This window comes from Desmodus rotundus, chromosome 1, assembly GCF_022682495.2.
Source record: "Desmodus rotundus isolate HL8 chromosome 1, HLdesRot8A.1, whole genome shotgun sequence".
Lineage (NCBI taxonomy): Eukaryota > Metazoa > Chordata > Mammalia > Chiroptera > Phyllostomidae > Desmodus > Desmodus rotundus.
In genome coordinates this window covers 100,651,958-100,667,267 of record NC_071387.1, presented here as the reverse complement: position 1 = coordinate 100,667,267, position 15,310 = coordinate 100,651,958, and the positions used below count along the sequence as shown (strand labels likewise).

The window sequence follows — 15,310 nt, the reverse complement described above, 5'->3', positions numbered from 1 at the left end:
TACACAATTCAATTATTTCCTTAGGGAAAATTCTTGGAATGTTGGTTAAATTTTTTCAAGTGAGAAGGCTCCTATTTCACACATCCTTACCAACATGGAGTATTATCAGTCCTTACCTCTACAATCTAGGTGAAGATCTCATTGTCTTAATGCGTATTTCTTAGTAAGTTTGAGCACTTTTTCCTATTTTTATTAACCACAGATATTTCTTCCTTATATGATTTTTACAGATCTGCCCAACATGGTACTTTGATTTTGATTTTGATTTAATTTGGGGGAATTTTCTGACATAAACATGTTTTAGAAGTATGAATGCCCGTGGTAAATTTTTAAAAAAGATTTTATTGATTTATTTTAGAAAGAGGGGAAGGGAGGGAAAAGAGAGAGTGAAAAACATCATTCAGTTGCCTTTCGCACACCCCCAGTTGGGGACCTGGCCTGCAACTCAGGCATGTGCCCTGACCGGGAATCCAACCAGTGACCTTTCAATCTGGCTGGCATTCAATCCACTGAGCCACGCCAGCCAGGGTGTCCATGGTAAATTTTCAAAAGCAGGACAAAAAGTAAAGTTTTCCTCCCTTCTGACTGGAGAAGTAAGTTTCCCTCCCTTCTGACTCCAAGTGCCAGAGTTCCCCAAGTAACCACTCCTACAGTGTCTGGTATCCTCTCAGAGATCTTATTTACACAGACAAGCAATATGACATTTTCCTAAATAAAAAGTGAGTGTGCATGAGATGAGGGCCATGCTTGGATATCGGATTCTTTTCCTTCTTTCTTCCCTCACTTACAGAGAGCCGAGCACTGTGCGAGGAGGTGCGGGTACAAATGGTTGACTGAGATGCATTCTCTGCCTTTGAGAAGATACATAATTACAAGATGGTTTGATAAGGATTTCATCAGAGGCACTTACATAGGACAATGGAATATGGGTGGACGAATACTTGCTGAGTGTCTGCTACATGCTACTCATTGTATTACAGTGCTTCCTGAATGTACTCATTTATTTGCCCAATGGCCCTGAAAGGTAGGTATTGCTCTCCCACTTTACAGATGATGAAAGAACCCCACCCAGCTCTTTATAGCATGCGGAATGAAGCTTCGTTCCCCAGCAACACCATGAAGGATGAAAGCCAAAGAACAAACGAACTGTTCCACCATTTAAAGCTATGATGCCTTCTCTTGGATCATAACTTTCCTGATTCACCCAGGAAGAAGCTAAGTTTCCAAAAGCAGCCTTTCCAGGAAGACCCTAAAAACATTTCTTCAGGGTCCCAGAAACAGATCATGAACAAGCCATTTCACTGGCAAGCTCTGGGGACAGTCAGCCTGTTGACCAGCGTCTGTTCTGCCTGAGGGGACTCTGAACCACCTGGCAGCACCCCCACGAGAGGAGAAAGACTCCCTGGGACTGGCTTGAGTTGGAGTAGATTATTCTGAGTCATGGTTCTGCAGGTTTTATTAACATTGCATGGATCAAAGCCAGTACAATCAGGAACCAAATATTTTGCTTTCAAAGAAATTCCCTTTTGGTGTAAAATGATGCAAGTGTATGAGAGATCACCGAGGATGATACTGCTTGCTGCAATTAGAACCAAGACACAGGTGACAGAGATAGATGTAATCATTATTCCTATTTTGCAGACCGTGTGGTCACTTAGCCTGGACTCAGAGAGTCAGGCCAGTATATTGGGACAGTCTGGCTCTCCACTTACATTGGCAGTGCACCCTGAGATTGGGCTTACCAGCCAGACTCACAAGACTGAGGCTTAAACCAAATGATGCCAAATGCTGGTTTGCTTGTCTTGTAGTTAAGAGTCACTCCAATACTTGGATCCCTGCTCCAGGCACTTCTCCTCTATACTATTCCTGGGAAGCTAGATTACCAACCAGAAAGTTCTTGGTGAGCAGGGTATAAGAGGAAGGAAAACAGAGTCTTTTACTCAGGCAGCATACGGCACAACAGACCCTTCCATGGTGTCAGGAGTGCTTGTCCCCCAAGTCAGTGTTCCTGGTGTCCCAACAGTGCCGAAGGGCCGCCACGCTCATGATGACCCTTCTTTCTTTTGGCGCCATTCAAACTTGGCCCCTCTGTAAACACATTCCTTTTCAGATCGTAAGCCCTGACTTCACTAACTTTCCAGGTTTTGGTTAAGGTTACTTATTTCTACAGAAATGTGATTTTATTTCTATTTTCCCAGTCTAATTCTCAAAATTCAGCCTTATTCTGTCTATGTTCTTTGGAAACACCTCATTACTGGAAGTGATACGTGGACTGCACTAATTGCTATCTGATTGCTAAAGGACCAATATATGATAATTTTAATTTTAAAACCTTTTCAGTTATAAAGCTCATACTTTTTGAACATTGACTTCATGCTCAGTGTTGTAAAACACATTATCTCATTTAATCATCCCGACAATCACATGAGGTAGTTACAATCATTATTCGTGTTCTGCAGATATGGAGAGTGAGCCTTATAGAGGTTAAATAAGTAACACGAAATGATAAGGCTGTTAGGAGGAATTTCAACCCAAGAAATCTAAATCCAGAGCCCTGACTTAATTACTCTGCTAATTATAGGAGAAATGTATACCCACTGTAACAAATAAGAAAAATATAGAAAAGTAAAAAGAAGAAAAAAATTCCCTTTCCTCATTATCCAACAATGATCCCTCAGCATTAGCATGTCTCCTTATTGCTCTTTTCAGTATATTTTTAATAGCTATGGCATTTTATCTATAATTTTATATCTCATTTTTAAACTTATAATTGAAGCATTTCCTCATGCTATTAAAAACTCCTTATAAATATCATCTTCATTGGCTGCAGTCTTTCCTCATACTTAGACATTAGGTCATTTCCAATTTTTCTCTACTCTGCAATAGCCATCTTCATGTTTTTCCATATATTTCAATTAATCTTCCATTTTCAACATATTTTCTCAGGATAACATGGCACCTATTGCCAGTTGCCCTTGATGTCTAATTTCTCCTACGTTCGCATTACAATAAAACTTGCGCTTCGTACCTGGGCATGTGCTACCCAGAATAAATACATACCACGCTTCCGAGCCTCCCTTGAGCTAGGTGCTGTTATGTGACCACAGGACTAGCTAACGGGATGTGAACTGAAGTGACAGATGCAACCTCCCAGTTCCGCCCTGAAAAGGAAGGGACATGCCCTCCCTTTCCCTTTCCTGCTGGCTGCCATGCACATGTGGAAGTGAGCCAGCGGACTGGAGTCACGGAAGCAAACTCCCTAAGGGCAGTGCAGCACAAAGAAGAAGGAGCCTGGGTCCCTAACAACTTTCCTTTTATTTTTAAAAATGATTTTCTTTCTTTTTAAAAAAGATATTATTTATGTATTTTTAGAGAAAGGGTAGGAGAAGGAGAGGGAGAGAAACATCAATGTGCGGTTGCCTCTTGTGTGCCCCCGGCTGGGGACCTGTCCAGCAACCCAGGCACGTGCCCTGACTGGGAATCCAACCCGCCACCCTTTGGTTCACAGGACAGCAATCAGTCCACTGAGCCACACCAGCCAGGGCCCTAATGACTTTCAGGAGCATAGCGATCATACTAGCTTGCATTATATGTAAAAGAAAAATACATCTCTATTTGTTTAAGCCAATGTTACTTTGGGTCTCCTTGTATAGTTAATGAAATCAAATGCCCAATCAATACAGAGAGGTTTTACAAATTAGATTGACAGGGACTATGAAAAACTATGAATAGTTTTAAACCTCACAATGCAAACAGTGGGGATAAATTACTTTACAAAAGAATATACTCATTCACCCATTTACCAGCGAAGTAAAAGCAGTTGTTTCAGTAAACCTTCTTTATCACTCAGTATTAATAATTTTTTAAAAATTGACCAATAAAGTAGACTTCATTTCAGGATGTTTCCTCTAACTGAGAGCATCACATACGGCAGGACACAGTAGGCTCTGCCTCACCCCCTGGAACTCCTCCCCACAAGGCTGGCTCAGTGCCTTGTTCCTCCAGGTACTGCCCTTCTGCATGCTGCAGGGGTGAGAGGCAAGGCCATCACTCCCCTCCTGGCCATGCTGCCTCCGTAACTCCTAGGTCAGTTGTCTCAGACAATTAAACTCCTGATCTCAACTCTCTAAATCTGATGGCCCTTTGGGGATAAATTAATTATCTAAGCATGCAGTCCACTGACTACTATACAACCCATTGTTTCTTTCCCACCCTCACTGTCTAACCTGCATTCTCTGTAGATTTCATTGCTTTCCAGGGCTTTCTGGTTGCAGCTTCTGTTCTATTCCATAATCAGTAACAGTTGGTCCACAATCTTACTTTGGAAGCATTTCTGGCCTCAATGACTAAAATAGAATTCTGCTAGAGTTGACATGGAGCAAAGCCATTTTCTGGTAATGGGATTAACCGAGGGGGTACATTTTAGACATTTTAGAGCCCTGATCCCGCTTCTGATGAAGGAGCTCCTGCCCAGCTAGAGGTAATACTAGTTTCAAAATCATGACAGCCTTTTGTTTGTGGTGAAAGTAATTCCTTCAGGCACGATCTATAGCCATCCTTTCCTCAATGACAGACTGGATACTAGTAAACCTACTTTTTTAACTGCTCAGTCAGGCATTCTGGATACCTGTGAGAAAAGCCTCTGTTGAAGTTGGGGGAAAAAAGATAGCCTTTTTTATTTAAACTCCTTTGATGCACTGTGAGAAGGTCCTGCCGATTTCCCGTCGATAACATACACTGAAGGCTATAAAAACCAGCGACTTACTTTTAAGTAATGTACCCTGAAAAACAGTGCCATCTGGGAATGTTAAAAATACTAAACTTAGTAAACAATTAATTCTAGAAATCATGTTTAAAATTACCAAGGAAAATACATACACTGAGGAGTAAACAGTGGTAATATCTAGGTGATAAGAATGTGGTGCTTTTATTGTCTGATTTTTTCTTAGCTTCATTTTCTAACTTCCTAAAATGTATATATACTGCTTTTTAAATGATAAACAGTTATGTTTAATTTTTTAAAAAATGATGTGATCTTCAGAGAGAAGGCAGATGTTTGGCTATAGGAAGAATCTTAATACTGACAATTATTATTATTACTATTATTATTATTATTATTATTATTAAAGACTGAAATAATGAAACTTGTCAGAAGTTGTGGCAGAAGGATTTTGAAAATTTTGACGGTTAAAATGTTTCACTTGGACATATAATAGATATATACTCAAGCATCTCTGATTCGTTAAAAATCAAGTTAGGCGTATAACTGTCTTTTTCTTTCAATCCCAGTCTATCTTAGACTTCCTGTCTCATCCCTTTACTTTCAGCAAGATCAAGTTTTCCAGCTTCTCCTTTCTTGCTCTGCTTGCTTAGTTTTGGTTAGAATGTCTGGGGAAGATTCTGCTTCCTTTCCCATTTCAGAGATATGGGTCGTCCACTGAGTTAATGCCACAAGCTTCATTTCCAGCCATCGGAAACTGTTTATCTGTCTGTAATAATGAGAACACAGTTCAAAGGAAAGAGCTATGAGAACCTCTCACTCATTCTTGGTGAAAGGGCTAAAAATCAAAATCAGGAGAATCTGAGTCCCAAATGAGACATGCCTTAAATAAGAATACCATTAAATATAAACAAAGGAAAAGGGTAAAGGGGACTCCTTGAGCAGCACTGTGACTCTACAATGAACATGCTTTTGGTTCAGACCAATATATACCAGGCTGTTAGCGCTTCTTAATCATTTATGTTTTGGATTGGTTTAGGTCATAGGGACGTTTGTCTTTATCATTCTTACACCTGCCCCTTCCACACCTCTTTCCTTCCTCCTGGAACAACCAGATACATCTTTTGGGACCCACTCCCACAAAACCTAGGTCTTAGCTACCTGTCAACTGATGTCACTTGTGGCATTCCGTTAGTTATCTATCTATTCTACTTCCTTCTTTTTCTTTTCCAACAGAGCCCTGATTTTGTGCAAATAGATGGTCAGGGAGTCTGGGCCCTTCCCACAGGGCCAAGGAGGCTTTTTATTCTTGATAGTGACTGGATCAGGATAAATAAGTACATGGCACAATGCATGTCACCTTCACCAACCTGCTAAGGATGGCAGAAGAGAAATGTGAAAGCACTAGGACCTTGATGGTGTCACCGAACCCCTGAATTAACCAATCTGTAACTGCCTTACATTTAAACATGGTTTTGTTGGGTTTTCTGTCACTTGCAGCTGCAACTATCCTGCTATTCCGCCCAATTCCCATACCTAATTTGTGAATTGCGACAATATTATTTCAACAACCATGCGACTGTTCCTTGAGTATCCTTTTAAGTATAAGTACATGCCTGACACTAGAATAAGAAAATATATTGAGGTTCACTCAGAATTTTCTATTAAGGTACCCATCAACCTTGGATTTTCATACAAACACCTCTGAAAACTCACAACTTCCTTGAAAACAGACTCTGAGGAGAGGCATTCTGAGCTCTTTGCACCTGAGAAAAGCAAAGTTGTATATTGGCCAAAAGAACCCAATATTTTTATTTTTTAATTTTTAAAACTTTATTGACCTTCAGAGAGGGCAAACGGTGAGGGGGAAAGGGAGGAAAAAGAAAGAGACAGAGATAGATAGAGATGTGGGGGGATTTGTTGTCCTACTTATTTACGCATTCAATGGTTGATTCTTGTATGTGCTTTAATCGGGAATCGAATCCACAACCTTGGCATATTGAGATGATGCTCTAACCAACTGAGCTACCTGGCCAGGGTGGGAGCTCAGTTTTTAAATTCCAAATCCTCACAGCACAGCACCGAGTGCCATCAGCAGGGAATACATGTGGCAGGGGAGCAGGCCCCATGTGAGGTATCATTAGACACACAGCCTTCTGAGAAGCAAATCGACAGTTCTAATCCCCACTTCAGGCTCTGAGCTTGACCTCAGTTGGGCTGCAGCCCCCCAGAATACAATGCCTCTAAGCCAGTGATTTTGTCTTCCTTCCTTTTATTGTTAACACTATTACAGATACCGCCATTTTTCCCCAGACCAGCGACTAAACTACATTGGGTCTTAGACTAGCAATCCGGCCTAAACCGATCGTAACCTCGCTCACACTGACTCTCCATTATTTTCCACGTACCCGCAGTTAGCCCAAGACACAGGGTACTGCTCGGGCCAAGACTAGGCCCCCATTTCTGGTCACTTAGTCACCTCACCCCAGCGAGACCCAAGTTTTGGGCCCACAGGGCACTGCCCGCTATAGCCAACTTTCGATACCTATAATCTTCCGGGATCGAGTCTCCCGTCTTCTTGCAGTCATCCTTTCCGGAAACATTTACGTCCCTCTGGAGTTACTCTAACACTCCACTTCCTGGGATCAGCAAGCAGGGAGCTCACCAAGGAGACCAGGCAGCGGAACCGGAAATGCTTGCTTGGACAGAGACTACATCTCCCAGAATGCCCGGTGACCTATCCGTCTGGCGTCGAAGTCAACAAAAGGAAAACTGACCCTTCCACGGTCACGCTGTCCAATCAAAGGGCAGAGTTGCTTAACAGCTTGAGGCCGGCAGCCCCACCGTTGGGGAGAATGAGAGCGTGGGTCACTCACTGTGGTCTGTATTCGTGATCTCGGGTTTCGATTGGGGGTCGCTTTCTGCTACTTCTGCCTGGGTAGCGGGAGGTTTCCCAAAATCATTAGTTCTGGAGCGGGAGAAGGCCCTTCCGAGCTTGGGACCATGAGAGGTTCCATTGGCTCAGGTCTTAAAGGGGAGCGAGGAAGGCTGGCGATGCGCGAAGGAGTTTAGCAGCGGAATTGGACCTCTAAGGACTACTTTCGTCCCTCCCAGTTCTGACCCGAAGCCCGTGTGGCGTCTTGAAGAAGGCACTCCCGCATCCAAAAAGCGTCCACGCTCTCGACAGCCGGGGCCCAGGTGAGATCAGGTCCCTACCTCCCAGTCCCACTTCCAGTAGCTACTCTCTGTGCTCTGCCTGCCCTATTTTAGAATAAAGTAGGCCCTCTGTAATGGGAGCGCCTCTGGTCTCCAAATATCCCTTTCAACAAGCTGTTTTCGCTCCCAGGCACATAGGAGAAGTGGCTTACCAAATTCTTACTTTCAGAATCACCGCCTGGGAACGAGACGCGTAGTAGAAGGCTCTTACGGTACCTCAAGTGTCTTTCTGAAATGCTGCTCAAAGTACAGATTTCTAGGCTTCCATACCTGTTGAATAAACACGAACAAAATCTCCAAGTGATTGTTAATCCCATTGAAGTTCTGTTGATTTATATAGGATTGGTAAATTTAGGGAAGAGGGAATAGGCCTGGATGTGATACCACAGTGAACTTAGCAATGAGTGTCATGTGGAAGAAGGAGAAGGACTAGCAAAGGGAAGGGTGTTGGGAGAACCCTGAATCCCTGTCTCTTCTATGATTCTTCCTGGGCTGCTTAGTTGTCTCCTTTACCTTCAGCAAGGGTGTCCAACTCGAGGCCCAGGATGGCTGTGAATGCGGCCCAACATAAAATCATAATTTTACTTACAACCTTGTTTTTGCTCATCAGTTTTTGTTAGTGTTTTGGTATTTACTTATTTATTGGGTATTTAAAGGATTTTATTTATTTATTTTTAGAGAGAGGGGAAGGGAGGGAGAAAGAGAGATAGAGAAACATGGATATGTGAGAGATACATCAATCAGTTGCCTCTTGCACATCCCCAACTGGGGGACCTGGCCCTGCAACCCAGGCTTGTGCCCTGACTGGGATTCAAACCAGCAACCTTTCACTTCACAGGCTGTTGCTCAATCCACTGAGCCACACCAGCCAGGGCTAGTGTTTGTGTATTTAATGTGTGGCCCAAGACAACTCTTCCTCTTCTGTTGTGGCCCAGAAATGCCAAAAGGTTGGACACCCTTCCTAGAGCATCCTTACTTAATGTTCCCCGAGAGTTGTTCCCTAACCTCTCTCTTCTAGTAATCCCTTCTAGAACTTCACAATTTACTGTCTTGGTCCTTATAGCACTGACTCAAAAATTATGTACATTTTTAGTCCTGTCTGGGTAGCTCAGTTGGTTGGAGCATCCTCCCATATACCAGAAGGCTTCAGGTTCAATCCGCTGACAGGACACATACCTAGGTTTGATCCCTGGTTGGGGTGCCTGTAGGAGGCAACGATTGGTGTTTCTCTCTCACATTGATATTTCTCTCTCTCTCCCTTCCTCTCTCTCTAAAATCAATAAAAACATATCTTCAGGTGAGGATTAAAAAAGAGATATGTCCATTTTTACTCACTCCTTCCCAATCCCCACCAGCAGCCCTTAGAACCCATTTATATCCCATCCCCGGTACTCAGGAACCCTTTACACTAAGCCGTTTTCTCCCGTGCAGCTAATGTTTCTAGCTCTTCTCAGCCTTCCTGGACTGAGTGAGGGGATGGTGTTCCCAGCTCTTGTCCGGAGGTGGGCTCTCATGTTGTTTAAGGGACAAATGCTGTATGAAGACCTGACTTGTGTATTTTTCTCAAGAGGAAAGTGAGTCTGCAACCTGCCCAGAGGTCCCTCAGCAGAGACACCACCCAGGAGTGTTTTGAGGATAAGGCCTTAATGGGTAAGGCAGTTGTTTTTCTGAATATTGGAAGTTTCATCAGTTCTGTGATGAGGATTTCATGTCTAATCCACATGTTGGTGTGGGGGATTGGGACCTGTCCCCGGGAACTTTATGTAGATATGATAAGAACTTGCATGAGAGTGCAATTTTCAAAGGATAAGATTTTTAAAACACAAAAATTCTTTCTAGTACAGTGACTATGGTTTGTCATGAGATATTGGCAATACCTGGTTACCTTCTCAAATATTTGTTATAGCCAATTCACAATTTTACTTCTGAAACTCCATTAGTATAGGTTACTATCCTCGTTAAAGACTGGAAATCGATGACTGTTAGGAGGGTGCTATGCCTTTTTTACCTAAGGGGAACTCTGTGCTTGAGTAGATTTTATCCCTGAAGAAGGTTGACTTTTTGAACTATCCTATAATTCATATTTTATATTTTTGACTTTTTTCTTCATGTTTTCCTCTATCTTATACATATGAAGTATCTTTAAATAGATATTCCTACATTCTTTCTACTAGTTTTATCATCTGTGTTATTTCTGGGCCTGTTGATTGATTTTGCTCCTAGTTATGGATCATATTTTTATGCTTCTTTACATGTCTGGTAATTTTGGGTTGGATGCTGGACATTGTGAGTTTTATGTTGTTGGAGCTGGCTTTTTATTGTATTTTTAAAAATATTTTTGAACTTTGTAGTGCAGTGCAATGCAGTTACTTGGAGTCAGTACATTCCTTTCAAGGCTTGCTTTTTACTTTGTTAGAGTGTGTTCAGAGTAACCTTTAGTCAAGGGTGGATTTGGTTTGCTGCTAAGGCAGTGCCTTTCTGAGGATACTGCCTGTGCCTGTTAGGGAGTCTTTCCACTTTGGCTGTGGGAACGTGAACTATTGAACTGTTATGTGAACTCTGGAGATTGTTCTGTCTGTTCCTTTTTGGTAGTTCTTTCTCTGGCCTGGGGTAGTTTTCTCACATGCACGTACAGATTAGTACTTAGCCAGAGTCTTCAGGGGGCCCTGTCTAGATGTCTAGAGCTTTCTGCCTGGGCACCTGCCTCTTCTCTGATATTTTGCTGTCGAATTCTAACCATGTTGGCATCCTTGAACTTGGTCTCCTCAAATCAGCAAAACCACTGGGTATTGTTTGGATTCCCACAGAATGTACTGCAGCCCAGAAATGCTTCCCAGCTAATAAGCTGGGTCAATAATAGGGCTGTTTCTTTGGGAGGAAAGACCCCTTTTGTATTGATATATTGGCTTTATAAATTAAGGAAAAATATTAGAAAGAAATACTTTTTAGCAGGTCCAAGTTTTGTCAGCGATCCTAGCAGTGAGACTGGTTATTATTTGCCTGTGTTTGGGTAGCAGCTCTACCTTGATCTTTCCTCAGTGAGAGGTTAAAAAAAATTTTTGGAGAACTCTCCCGGTAACAATAAAACTATTTCTAATAACTGTAGTGTTTCTCTGCTAGGTAGAAAAATACTCATTTGTTCTCTTTCTTTCTTGGTAAATATGAATCCCACTCTCTGTTCCAGTTGTGGTTGCTCAGCTATCACTTGAGATTGCTTAAACGATGAACAGCTCTTGAGGCTTAAATAGACTAACTGGAAAACCTCACCTCTAGACCATGTCTGTCAAGATTGCCCTTAGTTCCTATCCCATTGGACCGTGACTTAGTTGTAGCTATTTTCTCCTTCCTCTTCTCGTGGGCTTGCCTAAAAACTGGATTCTCTGGGAAGCCAGGAGAGCCTGCTAACGCCTGATCTTGTATATTATCAGTGACTGAGTTATAGAATAAAGCACCTGCAGTTCCCTGGCCCTCTGTGTAGCTACCTTAGCCTGCTTCCCCCCAGCTATTTCAGGATGTTGTTTATGCTTTGGTTTGGTTTGTTTTTATCAACAGGAGGGGAAGGCGAGATTGAGAATAATCAGCAGCTAAGTCTTGAAACTATAGGACTTGAAGAGCTTGCCCTAGAAGAATACTCCACTGCTGTGCTCTTTGAAAGGAAAATATCAGGTGGAACTTCTTTCAAGAAAAATTTCATAAGCCTTTTAGTTACCATTGAAAACTATACCCCATTAATAGAACTGTCTCAATGTTAGATACCAGAGCACTTTGTGAAATTCTTGAATTTCCTGCAGAAGAAGCCAGAAATTTGTACAAGTGTTCTGAATGCAACCAAAGCTTCTGTGAAAATTCATACCTTGTTTTGCATCAGAAAACTCACTCAGGAGAGAAAAAGTATAAATGCGATGCCCACGGGAAGATTTTCAGTCATAGAGCAAACCTGAGGATGCACAGGAGAGTCCGTATTGGTGAGAAGGGCCTTATCACCGTGCGGAGTGCAGCAGCAGCTTCCACCAGCACTCACATCTGACTCAGCGCATGAATGTCGACATAGAGGAGAAGCCCTACACATGGGGCATGTGTGGAAGAGGTTTTCTGTGGCTCCCAGCATTAGCACAGCATCTGAAAACCCATGCTAACCAAAAAAAAAAAAGCCTGTGAATGTACCAACTCTGGTAAATATTTTGGTCAGAAAACAAATCTTGCTTTGCATGAGAAGACGCACACACAGCCACCTACTATCAGTACGTTCAGTGCGTGAAATGCTTGAGGCGGCCCTCACATCTTGCCCTCCCTGAAAAGGGCCACAAGGATGACTGAACACTGCAGGGATTGTGGGGGAAATTTGTTTTTGTTCTCACAGTTCAGACTCTTAAAAATGTCCCGAATATGCGATGAGCTTTCTTTGTATCTGAGTTTATTTCTTTTTAAAAAATATATACTTAAAAGATTTTATTTATTTATTTATTTATTTATTTATTTATTTATTTATTTAGAGAGAGGAATGGAGGGAGAAAGAGAGGGAGAGAAACATCAACCAGTTGCCTCCAGCACACCCCCAACTGGGGATAGCCCACAGCCCAGGCATGTATCCCCACCTGGAATCAACCAGCAACCTCTCACCTTGCAGTGTGACGCCCAACCAACTGAGTCACACCGGCTAGGGTTCTAGGTTTATTTTTCCTCAGAGTGTTCATAAAGAAGAAAAGTCCCATAGATGCAAAACGTATGCAAAAAGTTTAATTTTGGACTCAGAGCTTGTGCACTACCAGAAGAGCCAGACAGGAGACAAGCCTTTTAAATGGACTGTGTGGGGGGAGTTTCCAGTTGAATGTGCATCTCATTATTCATTAGTGAACCCATATGAAAAACATTATGTATATACAATGGATTTTCATTAATGCTTGTGCTTTTCAGTTATCTATACTAAAAATGGGGAACAATTACCCTATGTGCTGAGCACTTTACACACATTCCATGTAATATTTAATTTTCACCACAACCTTAATTTAGGCACTGTGATTTCTATTTCATAATCAAGGAGACAGACACTGCCACAGCTGGAGAATGGAGCCAGAATTCTAACTGAATGACTCAATTACTGTTCAAATTCCATTTGTACAAGTTGGAGAACACATTTTTTAAAAAAATCAGTTTTCATTAAAGGTTACTGCTAGAGTTCTTTTAGTTTACATGGTTTCTAAGGAAGCTTTAGAAGGAAGAGAATTAATTTTTTTTTTGCCAGTTCTGGAGATACAGCAGCTAGGAAAGTAAATACTTTTATATCTGTACGTTTTTTTTGTTTTGGTTTGGTTTCTTTATTTTTCATATACTAGAACATTTAAAAAAATTTTTAAATAAGCATTCCATGTTTGAAAACAAAGTTTGTTTTTTATTCCTTGTTTTCTACTTACTAACATGCAAATTATAATCCAAGTCTTGTAGGTTTGGCCTCAGCATTGTTGCTCAAATCTCGTTTCCATTTCACTACCAGCATCTCAGGGCTCATGTACTGTCCAGGACCGCTGCGGTAGTTCGTTAGCTTCTCACTCTGCCTTTGCCTCTTGCCTTTTCAAACTCTAACTGATGGCATGCAAACTGCCAGACTGCTCTGAGCTGCTCTTAAATTATTTACAGCACCAGGAGTCATCTTGGTTTAACCAAATGAAGCCCCCATTTTTCAGTTCAACTTTCCAGACCTTTGGTAAACAGTTAATATCATTACTTCCCTAAGCATACTCTGTATTCTGAGCCAGTTAAAGTACTATATACCTTTGAGGCACACTGCTAATACAGGCTATTTTATAAAAATTTTCATAATCCTGCCTATTCTCTTCTTTTTGAATATTTTTAGCAATTTATCTACATTTCTTATAAATTACTTGCAGACCCAGTCATTTATGCACTAGATTCATTCAGTCTTTTTTGCCAGGCTCTGGGAGCCTTGAAGAATGTAGCTGTGCCTTTTTCAATTTTATAGTCTTTGTTGTTGTTGTTCAAGTACAGTTGGCTCCATTTTCACCCCACCACACCCCGCCTCCCACCCCCGAACCTACCCACTTTGGTTTTGTCCATGTGTTCTTTCTGCATGTTCCTTGATGGCCCTTCCCCTATTTTATCCCTCTCCCCGCTCCTCTCTAGTTACTGTCAGTTTGTTCTTTATTTCAATGTCTGGTTGTATTTTGCTTGCTTGTTTTGTTGATTAGGTTCCACTTATTGGTGAAATCATATGCTATTTTTCTTTTACCTCCTGGCTTATTTCCCTTAGCATAATGCTCTCCAGTTCCATCCATGCTGCCATGAAGGGTAGGAGCTCCTTCTTTCTCTCTGCAGTGTAGAATTCCATTGTGTAAATGTACCATAGATTTTTGATCCCCTCATTTACTGATAGGCACTTAGGTTGCTTCCAGCACTTGGCTATTGTAAATTGTGCTGCTATGAACATTTGGGGTGCATAGGTTCTTTTGAATTGGTATTTTAGGGTTCTTAGGGTATAATCCCAGCAGTGGAATTGCCAGGTCAAAAGGCAGTTCCATTTTTAGTTTTCTGAGGAAATTCCATACTGTTCTTTACAGTGGCTGCACCAGTCTGCATTCCCACCAACAGTTTACTAGGGTTCCCTTATGTGAGGTATTATGCTTATTGATTTGTGACTGTTGTACCACCCTTGCATCCCTGGGATGAATCCCACTTGGTCATGGTGTATGATCTTTTTAATGTATTGCTGGATGCGGTTTGCCAATATTTTGTTGAGGATTTTAGCGTCTATGTTCATCAGTGATACTGGCCTGTAGTTTTCTTTCTTTGTTGTGTCTTTATCTGGTTCTGGAATTAGGATGTTTATCTCTGGGGGTTTTTGCTATAACTATCTGAATGTAATATTTGTTTGATATTATTACTGTTTTACTGGAAAGGCTTAGAAGCTTTTTCTTCCCCGTATGTGAAAAGTTCCCAGATGGGTTGGGACTAGTTAGTGTCTTGACGGCTATTAGTATCTGTGGAGTTCCCGTTCTCAGATCTGATGCTGTTGGCCGTTGTGATTAAGCGTTTATAAGGAATTTTGGCAATTTGACTATAATCATTTTTGGTCCCTGGACTTGATCAAGGGAAAGATACTTGCTCCTCTCTAGGGAGATTTACCTCCAGTCTCTACCAAGGCACATTATTACCAGTCTTGCTATGAAAAATAGTAACTCTTCTTTAGTAAGCATGCCAGATACGTTAGGTATATCAGGTAAGTTAATCTTCAGAATAAATCTATGATAAAGAAAGGGCTATCCTCATTTCATAACTAGGAAACAAGCTCACAAAGGGAAGTCAGTACGTTGCCCAAGACACAAAAACGCAGTTTGCTGAAGCTGGCATCTAGCCTTGGGT

At 41.6% G+C, this 15,310-nt stretch overlaps 1 non-coding gene across 1 annotated transcript; it reads left to right on the top strand.

Moving 5' to 3' along the window:
- The first annotated feature begins 7,501 nt into the window (after positions 1 to 7,501).
- Positions 7,502 to 12,388, top strand: LOC112298483 (uncharacterized). The gene is made up of 3 exons (XR_011651483.1): positions 7,502 to 7,918; positions 9,505 to 9,586; positions 11,489 to 12,388. It is a non-coding gene; the product is annotated as an uncharacterized protein (transcript).
- The last annotated feature ends 2,922 nt before the right edge of the window (positions 12,389 to 15,310 follow it).